Below are 13323 nucleotides of genomic sequence, written 5' to 3'. Positions count from 1 at the left end.
ATAGAGGTGGCAGAAAATCAGGGCAAAGTGGGTTGTCCTCAGAGGACACCCCAGGTCTGTGAGGAGCCTGGTCTAGTGAGTGGCATCCATGCCCATGATGAGGAGCTGGAACCAGATGATCTTTAAGGTCCCTTCCAACTCAAGCCATTCTATGATGCTGTGACTTGTGGCCATTCTCAGCTACGGCACCTTGGAGCCCCACTGCCATGTCCTGATAACAAACATTACCATTGTTGTGCATGTACCTGTCCCTAAGAAGGTGTTTACATTCTAACAGACAGCAGATGGCATAACCTGTTGGGATCATAAAGATTCGTGTCCTGAAAGGAGGACATAGAAACACCAGTGATAGTAGCTAAAAACCCTCAAAACAGAAATTAAGTAAGCAAGTGCTGACAGACTTGTCATGGCCATTCTGACAGCAGTGGGAGAGGTGCAGCTGAGGAAAAAGCTGCCCAGAGTGAGAGATAGTGACTGCTGAAGGTTCTTAATATCTCCAAGCAGAGGAGCTGGCAAAGGGTGAGACCATCTGGTGGCTGCATTAGAGCCAGGGCAGCGATGGTCATACATGAAGCAGTATCTGCAGTATCCCTTCCCTCTCCTGTGGCAGTGGGGAACAAAGCCAGTGAAGTCTCAAGAGCAGCTTACTCGCTGAAAAGTGCAGTTTCTGGTTGACCAAAGCTATCTGCCAATTGGTATGCAATCATCCATCAGAATTAACCCCAAAAATTAGAAGCACAAAAATGGCTTGCTTTGTTGGTTTGTGGGTTTTTTTTACTTTATATATATATATATATATATATATTTTTTTTTTTTTTTTTTTTTTTTTTTTTTTTTTTTGTTAAGCTGATCTCAAAAGGAAACCTCAGCTGGAGCAAGGATTTACCTGACATGCTGTATCTTCAGAGTGTGGCCAAACCACAGGACAGCCTGCAACAGGGTTTTCCTAACCCTCTTGCTCAGGGTATAATTATTTACACTGTTTATTGGACCAGACAGAGCAGGAATACCTGCAGGACTAAACTGCCTGCCCCAAGGAGTGGTCCTGGCTTCTGGTAGGCAGTGGACAAGAGCAGTTGTTTCAGAGCAGTGTTGGTTGTTCAGGGCCAGCCAACAAAAACAAGGCTGATATCAGAGCATGGCACTTGACTCCAGCTTAGCTTGGCCCTCTGTGTTGTGCCTATGGACCTAAGAGCAAACCTGTATTTTTGTAATTCCAGAGGACAGGATGGGTGTGTGCTGACCAACACCATGGGAACAATCAAGGATGAGGACCCAGAGTCAGCTGGGGAGGTGTTTCTGACATTGTAGGCACATCTGACAGGCATAGCTACATCACCAACAAAGAAGAGATGAACTCCAGCCCTGGATTTGTGCTCATTGTCTGCTGGGCTCTCTGCTAACTCTGAGGCTCTGGTTTGGATCACTCCAAGCAGCTGTTTCCAAGGTAAATGTTCTCCTTGGGAAGCAAGCTCTAGGCACAGTGCCTGTGAGCCCAGGGTGCCACTCTGCCCTGGCCTTTGTGAGCTGTGTAGGCACAGCCAGGCACAGCCAGACTGCTGCCTCTCTGTGCTCCATCTCAACATGCCTCTGATGCTGCCTGGCACACTGGGTGTGATATTGCTTCCAGGAAAGCTTTTTAAAAATATTTTCCATATGAAAAACAGGAGGGGTTTGAACTTGCATCCTGTGTGCTCTGAGGCTGTGTTGTAGGCAGTGGATTGTAGTGGGTGATAGCTCCTCTTCAACAGCCTTGTGGCTGAGGACATTTCCTTGGGAATGTCCCTTTCCATTCCCATGAAGGTTTTGAAGTTGACCTGTATCATGCTTTTTTAGCCTTTAGTTTGAGTGCCAAACAGAAAATCAACTATTGGAAGATCTGCTGTATAAAATAGACAAAGGCCCTGAGAGGCAGAAGTTCTTTGGAAAGAAGCTTTGGCTTTGCAGGGATCATGAGGATTTGGGCAGAATTCAGACAGAGGATAAACCCCACTATCCAAGAGGATAACTTGAGGAAAGGGAGTTGCACAGGATTTTTCCACTGCTGAAGGAACCTTTGCTGTAATTCAGCTCGTGTTAATTAACCCTGGATGCTGGATTCTTAAAAAGTGCTTGGTGAGATCACCCTGGAAATACAAACAGATGTGCCATCTGTTATGCAGTGTGGGAGGCTTAGAGGGAGGTTTTGCTGAAGCAGAGTTGATCCCAACACTGAAATGAGACTTCACTCCTGTCACCTTCCCATTTACCTCCCCAGAAGCTGAACACCCCCGTGAACACATGAAGTGAACTGGTGGGATTCACTCTCAGTGGACTGGAGCTGTAGTTCTGGCAAGTGACTGGGTTGAGAGATGAGCTATGGTGGCATCTCAACCTTCAGGATAAGACATAGTGCAGGATTTGGTGTCAGAGACACTCTCCAAACACCTGAAATCCCAGAGTAGAAAGTCTGGGCTTCAGTCTGAACTTGTGCAGGTGCTGCTTTAGAGCATCTTTCCCCTCAGTGAAATGTAAACTAGAGGTGGTTTTTTTTCAGTCCTTCTGCAGAGTTGTTTCTGTGCTGTACCCCTGCCCCAAAATGCTCTCCCTTCACCTTGCAGCGACTCCCTGCAGGTCTCAAGGATTATCAGAAGCACTAAGCAGCTCTGAGACAGCAATTGCAATTATGCTTCTACAGCTGTGATTGTTCACAGCTGTGCTTTCTGTCTTCCTTCGGAGCAATGGAGGATTTTGAGGAACGGTGCAAGGCTGAAGAAGGCAACACATCCATATGTGCTTTCCTAAATCTAATCTGGCATCCTTCTGGCTGCCATAACCTCTGGAGAGCAAAGTGCACGTTTGTGCTGCTCATAGCAGTGCTGCCTGATAACCAATATCTGCTCTCATGGGGGAGGCATGGCAGCACCTGGGGAGAACGGGAGTGGCTTCCCTTTGATCTGCAGGGCACCTCTCAGGGCACAGCCAGCTCAAAAACTGCCAGGAGTCCTGTGTTCTGCTTCCTTTTTCTCAGAGTAAATCTTGAGGCTCAAATGCAAAAAAGAGCCTCTGGCAGGCCTCCATGTAAAAATATAACAATATAACTACTATTTGTTATTCATATAGGAGCAGAGGAGGGCCATTGCTTTATGACCATGCAATAAAACAGCACTGCTCCTCATGTGCTTTGAAGCCCAGGACAGGATCCAGTGGAGGTAGAAAATGGGACTCTAGGCACATAAAAGGGATTGCTGCAGTGGATCCCTTTGCAAATACCAGACCTAAATATACAACACACCTACAAAGCACAGGTACAGCTCCACAGTGGAAAAGAAGCCCACCATCCAGCTGCCTCCCTCAAGCAGAGGTGTTGTAGGGGAGGCTGAGCAGTGCTTCACCAATATCTTTGGGGATCTGCTGAATGTGGAGCCTGCTGGCATTGCGCTGGTTTTATCTGGGTAAAGCCAGCTGCCCCTTGAAATAAATGACTTAACTGCCCTCCTGTTGCTCCTCTTGCCCTACCTCTATCCACTACAATCTTGTCCCTGGAGTCTCCAGTGGGACCAAGGTGGGGCAGATGATATGCCACAAGGAGGAGGGTGACCAGATGGATTCAGCACACAGTTGTTCTTTACATTTCCAGAACGTCATCTCAACCCCCAACAATACCCCCAGCTCCAGCACTTCATGGCCATCCCCACAGCTTATTCCCCAGGATGCTGGAAGGAGCTCCGTTTGGAGTTCAGGAGGGTAGAGGGGACAGCCTAGAGAAGATAACTCACCTTCTGGAGGCCAGGGCACATCTAGGGGCAGGTAGAAACCTCAAGAGCTGAGCCACCATCTCCTCCCAACACCACCCATATAGTGAGGAACCTGAGTAGACTCCACCAGCTCTATTCACTCCAACAGGGATCTGGGGACACAGAAATGTGTGGTGAGCAAGGGCCCAGGTTTGCTCTCTGGTTCCCTATAGAGGCATTTTGGCACCTCACAGGGGAGTTAGGAGACAGGCAAGCACAGCACAGGGGGAAAGCAGGATGCTGTTGAAGCCTGTGGAGTCAGCACCCCCACCATCTCTTTTCCCCCCAGCAGTGGCAGCAGCCCTCTGCCTCTCATCCCAAATGGACCTGCCCCCCAGCAAGCCCAGCTGTCCTCAAGGATGACACAGCTCTTCCGGGCTCTCACTTGCTCACACAGGACTGATCCAAAAAAGATGTTGGCAGAAGATGTTACAGACCCTTCAAAATCTCTCTTCATACTCTGGCACTTCCTCCTCTCCATCCTCAGACATGAATTGCACAGGTCTGGACCTCATTCCCCAGCCCTGGAGCCCAGCAGCAAGTCCTCCCAATTTCTCCCTCTGAAAACACTTTCACCAAAGAGTTGATTAACACTACAAAGTGAAAGTTGATTAACACTACAAACTCTGAGCACTGTGTGCCATTCACAAGGATCACACAGCCTCTGCCCAGAGAGATGATGGGGTTCCAGACTCCTCCTGGAAGCCCTAGGGGGTGAAGGGAGAAGGGATGTTATCAGGAAGAGCAATGGTTGTCTTTGGCAAAAAAGTCACATAATATAAATTTCTGTCCCTCTAAACTCCTGATATGCAAGCCATGCAAACAAAAAGACATCGTTACTCTCCACTTCCATGGAACTTCCATCAGAAAAATGGAAAGCACGTTTTAAAAATAGGAAGAAGGATGTGGGGAGTCTTACCAAAGGTGTCTGAAATCTCTGAGCACACTTGCCTGGCTGTGTTAGCATGGCTGGACCCTGTGCTCTGGAGCTCAGTGATGCTCAGGGGACAAGGCAGTGCACCCACGGGGGTTTTTCTCCAATCAGCATTCACACAGCTGGAGCAAGGACATGGGAGGAAGTGCTAGTGGTCCTGAATGTTTTGTTTGAGCAGCTGAGAGATGTTTTCTCCCATGGTTTATTGGAAAAGCAGAGTAGTGTGGCTGCCAACACAGCCACAATGTCCCCACTGGGTGCTGAAGGTCTGCACCCAAGGACGTCCTGGGGCACACTCTGACACAGCAGCCTGGCCTCCTCTGGGACAGAAACCACCCTGTGCTGGACCTGCAAGCACCTACAGCAACCCTGACACTGCCCCTGGGCCTGCCTGCCCAAACAACTCAGTAATGACTCCCCCCTCCACACACCCAAGCAGAGCCACACATTTTTCCCAAGTGTTGAGCAAATGTAACCTCTGTGTTTTATACCTTTCACTCATTGATCAACCTGGTGTGTTTCTCTTTTGGACAAATAGTCATTACATCTGAAAGTTTATGGCTTGGCTTTGAAGTTAATGTTCTCTGAGATGAAGGAGAAAGTTCACACTTCTTCTATTGCTTCCAGCCCTTCTGGCTGCACACCAGATAAGAGAGTGATGCCTTCAATTTACAAGTGATGACTATTTTTGCAGGCAGAAAAGCCAAAAGACTTCTTAACGTAATAAAGGCTTGAATGTTGCTATAGTGCTCAGCAAGATGCTGGAAAAGGAGGGAAGTGAGTTCCAGGAAATGTATGAAAGCCTCAGACTGGTTATTTCTCTATTTACTGTCTCATTTTCCTCTGAGGTTGCATTTCCCTTCCTCCACTTTTTTGCTGTTGCAGCCACTCTGACCCAAGTTTGTCCACAAGTTGTCCTTTTCTGCAAGCAACCTTCCTGTGTGGAAGAACAGCCAAAAAGTTTTCTCCTGCTTAACATTAAGAGGTCTCTCCCTCTAATTCTCCTTGAATAGGTAAAGAAAAGACAGCTTTATGGCACACTCCATTAACAGCCCAGACTGAGTGTATAAGTTGGAGGGTGTTAAGGCATCCAGTTCCTTCACACTTATTTGGAAATTGCAGCCTTGGTGTGACCTTTCAAGCCTCCTACTTCTCCTCCTTCCTGCTGCAGCATCAGCTTCTCTAGCCTTTGCTAGGAGAAAGATTTTAGGAGCTTTTAACAGCAACCTGCATAGAATGCTTGGAACCTGGACTTTGGAGAGGGTTTGAGTCTTCCAGACCTCCATCAAGCCAGCTTTGGGAAGTCTCCAAAGAAGGCAGAGCTACCACCTGAGTAAAGGTGCCTGTGCTTGCCCACATCCTGCTCCCCTGCCCACCATATCCCTCTAGGCCTCTTCACTCAGAAGTGGCTTTTCCATTTAAGCCTACCCATCATTGGACTGGACAAAAAAAGAGGTGCAAGGAAGACCTATGTGTACCCCTCAGCAGGGGCTATCTGAGCCCAGGCTAGTGAGATGTGAAATGTAGCTCTGACAAGAATTCCTGCAGAGCATGCACAGTGTTGCCAGCATTTTGATACTGCTAATGAGTAGATACTTATATAAATAAATAAATACCTTCTGATAAGTGATTTTCAGGATTTTCAGTATTTTAGGATTGAATTACACCCTGTTGTAGCACATAAGGGGAAGTGTGAGGGCACTGCAGCTCACATCTGGGCAGCTAAACACACTTCTGTTCAATCGTTTGCCTTTGATCTGTTTCTCTTAAATATTCAGCTGAAATTCAATTGAAAGGCATCAGTCATGTTCAGATCAGTAAGGTACCACTGGATTAACTCTTTGTAAAGTGAAATTTGGCAACTGACTGGAGGGACCACAAGCCCCCCAGCAAATCCCAGATCCCTCCCTGTTGTTGGGTCAGGTGCTGCTGAGGACTGGCAGCCTCCCTGGCACAACCACAAGGACCAGTCAGAAAATCCCTCCCAGGAGGTGATGAAAAAATCCAGGGTGCCACAAGCATCCCCCACACCCAAAAGAGTCCCTCCCCCACAACAAACCTGCAGCATCCTCTGCCAAGGACTGTAGTTCCTTTTCATTGACACCTGTGCTGCTTATTTTCCTCTGTCAGAACAACCAAGTGATGGGATGGGCTCTGCAGGATTTCTGTTGATCCTCCTCCATATCTTGGCACTGGGATCTGGCTCACTGAACACTCAAAAAACTTCCCTTTCCTTTATTTCACTCCATTTCATCCTTTGATGTAATGCTAAATAAAATCTACTTATTGTTAGCCACACCTCACGACAGCAGTGGTTATGTTTGCTTCTGGTTTCGTTTCCAAGTAATTTAAATAAACAACTGAGCCACGAGGAGAAACTGCTAAACATCCTTTTCCCCTGGACATCATGGCATGCCAGGCCATTAATTTTTCTTTAGCACAGCAAGCTTTGAGGCTTGAAATCCATATCTTGGTTTGTCAAATGGGATAATTATTAACATTTTCAACTACCCAGCTAATGAGTTCCTGTGTTGCAGTGAATGTGATGTGTGGTGTTTCTTGCACTAATTTCTTGGGAAATCTGGGCCTGTAATTTGGTGCAGTCCTCACAGCAGGAGTGTATTTCATCTTCTAAGGTGACGTCAGCCACTCTTGTCCTGGCATTAAAAGTCAGCCAATGTCCCTTCCAGCTTTCCCAGGCAATCAGCAGCCAGAAAATCAGTGTTGTGCTTGAAAGCACCAGCATCAGGAAGAGTGAAGGTGTTTGTCCTGCCTCTGGAATTGGGGCTACCCTCTGGGAACCAGCCCCAGTGCAACACTTCTCTATTCAGTGAGTGCCCAGTCTGTCCTTCAGGAGCACCGAGTGCTTAGTGCCTCACTGGGGACACCATGGACAGATCTCCCCCCAGGAGAACCCGGGGGCTGGAGGTGACTTTAGGGGCTTTGATGCTTTCCTCTCCTTCCCCTGGGGAAGGCAGTGGGAGGGCACTGGGGCATCCCAGGGCTACAGGGGCACCAGGACATCCTGTGCTGTGGCTCTGCTTTGTTTTTTGGTGCTGCCCACTCACTTCCATTTTCAGAGGGTGGCACAGCTGAAAGTGAAGCTGTGCACCTCTCTGGGGAGACATTCTGGAGAGCACCAGCTGGTTCCCCAACTCCACCACAGAGCAATATTGTTTCACCACAAAAAAATCTCACTGGCCAACACACAGCAGGTCTGGAGCAGCCCCTGAGAAGTGCCAGGCTCTGCATCCCATTAGGGCTGCCCGGAGGAAGCTGGACAGGATTTTTATTAAATCAAGCTCAGTCAATGCTTGAAAAAGGGCCTTTTTGAATTACGAGCTGAACCTCATGTTTGGTGCCCTGCCAAGCTCAGGATAGTGCGAGGAAGAAAAGGAGATGTATTTTTGGACTGCATGTCTGCTAACAGGCTGTTAGATAAAATTAAAGAGGCTGTTTATAAAGAATCCACTGGTGCTGAAGCAGATGTGGAGGCCCGAGTTTATGACAAGATATATTTCTGGTGTTGGCACGAACAATCAATTTCATTCAGTACTTTCCTCACACTGTAATGATTTGTTGGTTTGGGGCTGATTTCTCTTTCATTTATTTAATTATTTTAACTGAAACTGGCACAATGCCCTCATTACTTGTGATAAACTTGTTTGTTTACTTATGTCGTGGTAACCGGAGAGCTGGGCTCAGGCTCTGCTTCCTTGGATGCTGCTTGTTTCCTACCAGAGCACTTGGAGCTGCCTGACACTGGCACTGTGTTTTAAAAACACACTTGCTTTCCTCAGCCTTGCAGGCAAAAAGGGCAAAGAAAAATCAAGAGCACAATGAAGGCACGTTGTCATTAATTATGTATGATTTGGGTTTTCCCTTCCTTGCTGCTCCTCCTTGGACCCTACACTGAGTCCTGACTTCCTTATGGCACAGATAAAAACTTGAAAGAGAAAAGGCCAACACAGTTGCTGTGATCTGTATCTACAGCATTGCATATGGAAGGCATAATATTTGATGGTAAATTTTTGTTTGACATTATAGTAGAACTTTAGGAAAAAGGTGTCATCCTTGGCCTAGGGTTTCATAAGTGCCAAAGGCAGATGGGCTCTTTTAAGCCTCCTCTTCCAAAAGGAGAAACTCACAATCTGGACTCAGGCAAACCTTAAAGTCATAAAATTCCAGGTTCCAATAAATCTTCGTTTTACAGAAACGCATCCAGCACATATCGAAACAGAAACTGTAAAAGAAATCAAACATGTGTGGGTCACATACCCTGCTGGATGCTCCTTAATAGCTTTGCAGAATCAGTGGGATAACGAGGTGCAGTTTTGCTCTATGAAGTTTTGGCACCTCCCTGCAGCTCTGTTGGGCAGCCCAGGCGCCCACCCGGAGCATGAGCAAGCACAAGGGGAAGGGATGGCAGCTCCACTCCCACACCCTCTCCCTTCTTTCCCAGTGTAGAAAGCTGGGCTGTAGCTGTATCCCCACAGGCCCTGGACATCCCAGCATCTTCCCTTTGGGAGCCCAGCAAAGCAGAAGCTTGCTCCTCCTGCCCCAGTCAGTGGCAAGGCTGTGGCAAACAAAAGTGCTGCAAGTCAAAGGGAAGGAAAAGCAAAATGTTATCTGGGAGAAGGATTTGCCTGGCTGTTCCCATATAGTGGAAGGGCACAGCAAAACTGAACGGAGCTGGGATCACACTGCAGAGACACAGATTAACAAGCTCCTTTTCAGGGCTTTGAAAAATTATGCATGTGACGTAATCCTGACATTTCCTGGCTGACTGGTGATTTCCTCGGATCAAATACCCGGAATGCTGGGGACTTGTCACCACCTCGTGCAGCTCCTACTACTTGCAGCACCCCAGGGGACACAGAAGGAGTGAGGCACAGGGTTCTGGGTCAGGGGGCAGGACCTGCACACCCTGAGCTCCTCCTCGTTCTGGCTGGATGAGACATGGAGCACACACCTTCCCCTTCAGAAATTCCCTTAATTTTAAGGGTTGAGGTTTAAGGCTCCTGGCCACAGGTCCTACACCCAGAGAAACTAAAGTCAGTTAGAGTCCTGGCAGGGACAGACCCTCAGACCTCATAACAATATACAACCTATTTCTTTCAATCTGTTGTAGAATGACAACTTTATAAAATTCCAGGTCACTTGCTGGAGTAGTTAAAACCAAGACCAAAAGCATGCAAAGCTCTACAAATTTGTGGAATCTTCTTATCATGAAGATTCATCAAGTTTCTGCTAGTAGTGTGCTGAAACTTGAAAATTATGAGGAAAGAGAAAAAAAAAGTGCAGCAAAACAGTTATTAGCATTTTGTCAAGCATTGGGACAGGCTTCCCAGGGAGATGGTGGAGCTGCCAAACCTGGAGGATGCAACCAGAGCAGGGACCAAGCAGGGCACAGTGGCAAACCCCCATCCTGAGTTGAGATCCTCCAACCTCTGCTGTAGTGGGTAGAAGGAATAAAACCACAAACTCTTCCCAGAATTTTTTGTCTGGATTTCCAAAGACTGTCTATATTTGGGTTGCTCGGGAGCTCTCTATTATTAATTACCCAAAAATAGGTACAACCAAAGGCTAGCAAAGAAGCACCTGTCTGGGAAGCACTCATACCATAACCAAGGACCCCAGGCAGGGAACCCCTGGCAAATCAAGGCAGCTGGAGGCTGCAGGTGCAGGAGATCAGGGTGGTGGGAGCTGCAGGGGTCACCCTTCTGCTCCTGACCAGGCAGGTTCAGGCTGGCAGTGCCTTTGCTGTGTGTAAACAGGGAAGTTGCAGCTGACAGGTTAATGCAATTCCCCTCTTAAAAAACATTTAGAAAGGGCATTTAAAAGAGTAGCACCAACTAGCTCAATGCAGCACCAGCACGCCTTTAGTAGCATTTTTTAAAAATTAATCCTAATATTGAAAAGAATATATATTTTGTTATGATTTCCATGCAGAAGTGTAAATAATTCAGAGGATGTTGCAACCCTTCCAGCGCAGCCCTGCACAGCAGAAAGAGAAAGTGAAACAAAGTGCAAGCTGGAAAGCCCCTGGGAGGGCAGGGAGACAAGGCCAGGAGGAGCCTTTGGCAGGGCTCCTGCCTGCCCAGTGCCTGTCCCAGGCTCCCAGGCCCAGGGAAAGTCTGGGCAGAAGGTTACAGCTAGGATTAGTGCATAGCACCACCTCTCTGGTCACCTAGACTTGTATTCACAGAATCCTCCTGGCCTTGTGTTAGCACACATGGGTTGGGTTTGGATTTTAGCTTAAATATATCCCATGCTCCAGCTTTTTATACTCACTTGGAGACATATGGTGTTATTTTCAGACTTGGGTCACTTCAATTTTATTATTGCAGGTGGCCCAAATAAACTTTCCCGAGGTTTTTTATGTATGTTTTCTAAAGAGAACTCTAAAATGAGCAGTTAGGAGGTTTGTTGGAGCTTTTGAATAAGGATGGGGAGCAGCATCCCTTTCACTTTTACAGTTATGTACTCCACCTCAACCATGACAATAAATTCATCTTCCCGATGCCAAAAAATGAGCAGTACTTACCTGACACATGCAGATATTCAGATACATAAAACAACTATTTATTACAAGCATTTCAGGCAATTTGAATTATGTTATGCCTCCCTGTTTCCACCTTTCTTTCCTACGTTTTGCTTCACTAAAAACTTTCACAAAGCTGCGTGCATGTAATCTGCCTCACACAAACAACCTCCCAAGGTTAATTTATTACCAATTAACTTGAGCTCAACACCTCTGCAAAGGCTGGGGTGAATGCTTAAAATCTATAGCTGGAAATCAAATACACATAACTCTCTGATTAAAAAAATAAATAAGGAACATGATTAGTAATCCTTTGTTGTTTGGATACCAACCCAAAAGCAAGTGAAAAAAAGAGCAAGGCTAATTACCACACCCCCCTTTTAGGAGCAGAGCTACACACTGTGCAGCACAGTGGGTTCTCTCTAAGGCGTTTTTAAAAGTTTTCTGTGGGACAAAGGAGTTGTCCTGAACTTTTATTGTTTTAAAATTAATGCATAAAAATAGGAAAATAGGGAGTTTCCTCTGCAAAAGTCATGGACCAGTGATGAAGCACAGGGGTATCAACTTGAACTCAAGTTTTGCGAGCACTGAATGGAGAAAAGTCCATGGAAAATACTGTTTGCAAGTTCACCTTTGAAAAACCACCTGTGGAGCCTCCTTTGCCTTGTGGCCTTTTTCATGAAGGGCAGGAGGTCCCAGTGCTGAGATTTCTGCAGGCTGCGGGCACGAGCCGCTGCCTGCAGAGCGCTCTGGGACGCGCAGTCTCCTTGTTTATATTGCAGTGCTACGCGTGATTAATCCTCCATTTCATTCATTGTCCTTTTACTTCTCTGCTACTGGGAACAGTAAATAAGAGGGAAGTTGTAACAAGAGCCTCCCTTTTATTCAGAGACCTTCTGTTTCCTGCAGGCTGGCGGCTTCGAAAAAAATCACAGCTCCATTGTGCTCCAAAGTCATACTGGATGATTCAGATGAAAAGAAAAACCCACGTCAGAAGGAACAGGGGACTCAGAGACGAGTGTCGAGGCCAGCAGAGCAGGGACATCGATCCCAGGCAGAGGCACATCCTGGGAATGTTGCACCCTGTGCCAGCAGCAGCTCTGTGCTGTGGGTCTGTGGAACACAAAGATTTGGGGTCCTGGTATTGGGGTGTGCCTGACCTGCCCCACGGGACTGGCATCGATTTTCTGGGGGTGGTGGGCAGCAGGACCAGCCTCCTGTGCAGCAACAGGGCACAGATCCCCATCCAGCTGGGGGAGGCGAACTCCTCCTTCCTCCCAGAGCAGGGCTGTAGGTCAGGCAGGGCAGGAGCAGGGGGCAGGGAGGCAGAGCCTGCAGTGACAGAGACAGTGTGGCCATCACCGAACATCTGGTGCGAGTGCTCCCCAAAAATAGATCACTTCCTTCTTCCACCTCAAAGGAAGCAGGGCTGGAAGGAGTCTCAGATACAGCAGAGCTAGTGCAAGGAGGGGTCTCGTCCACTGGCAGCCTCCCACCGGGTGTGACCCTGGGACCAGACATCATCTCAGGCAGGTTCCAAGGATTAGTCCTGTGAAACCCACGTGGGTGCCGAGCCTCTGGAGCAGAAACCCACCAGCACTTTCAATCCGTGGCTGCTATTACAAAACCAACCCCTCTGCTCCCAAAAGCTGTCCCGGTGCCCAGGGGCTCAGGCTGTGATCACTGCATTTCCCAGTTCCATTTTTACACTACAGTGCTGCTTCACAGCATCTTCCTTATTGGCAGGCGTCAGGAGAAATGTGTGTCAACAAATCTGAAGCGAGCGCAAGCGCCGCCACAGTCAAGTCTGATAATAAAACATGAGTCACTGTTATTCAATCATTTACCAGCGCACGTCTTGCAAGAAAGTTCTCTCTTCTAGGAATCACCACAAATTTGAGAGTTATTTTAAAGAGCACCCTGATTTCCCTTTTAACCACGTGGCTGTTTTCAGAGGGCTGGCTCCTGCTCCCTCTGCATTTCAAAGCTGGGTGTGAGGTCCCAGCAGTTTTCACACTCAGTGTCTGCCCAACACAGCAGTGAACAGGCAGTAAGGAGGGGGCTGCTAG

The 13323-nt window shown here is 47.6% G+C and overlaps 1 long non-coding RNA gene across 2 annotated transcripts; it reads right to left on the bottom strand.

Moving 5' to 3' along the window:
- Positions 1-817: 817 nt before the first annotated feature.
- Positions 818-7602, bottom strand: LOC306798510. Of its 2 annotated transcripts, none has more exons than XR_013773372.1 (3): positions 6770-7602; positions 3759-4483; positions 818-2816 (listed from the first exon to the last, which is right to left on the bottom strand). It is a non-coding gene; the product is annotated as an uncharacterized lncRNA (long non-coding RNA). The 2 variants fall into 2 exon arrangements; XR_013773373.1 differs by having other exon boundaries at positions 818-2126.
- Positions 7603-13323: the final 5721 nt, after the last annotated feature.

This window comes from Erithacus rubecula (genome assembly GCF_903797595.1).
Source record: "Erithacus rubecula genome assembly, chromosome: 1".
In the NCBI taxonomy this organism is placed as follows: domain Eukaryota; kingdom Metazoa; phylum Chordata; class Aves; order Passeriformes; family Muscicapidae; genus Erithacus; species Erithacus rubecula.
The sequence above is the reverse complement of the archived record's forward strand: the minus strand, read 5'-3'. Positions and strand labels throughout refer to the sequence as shown.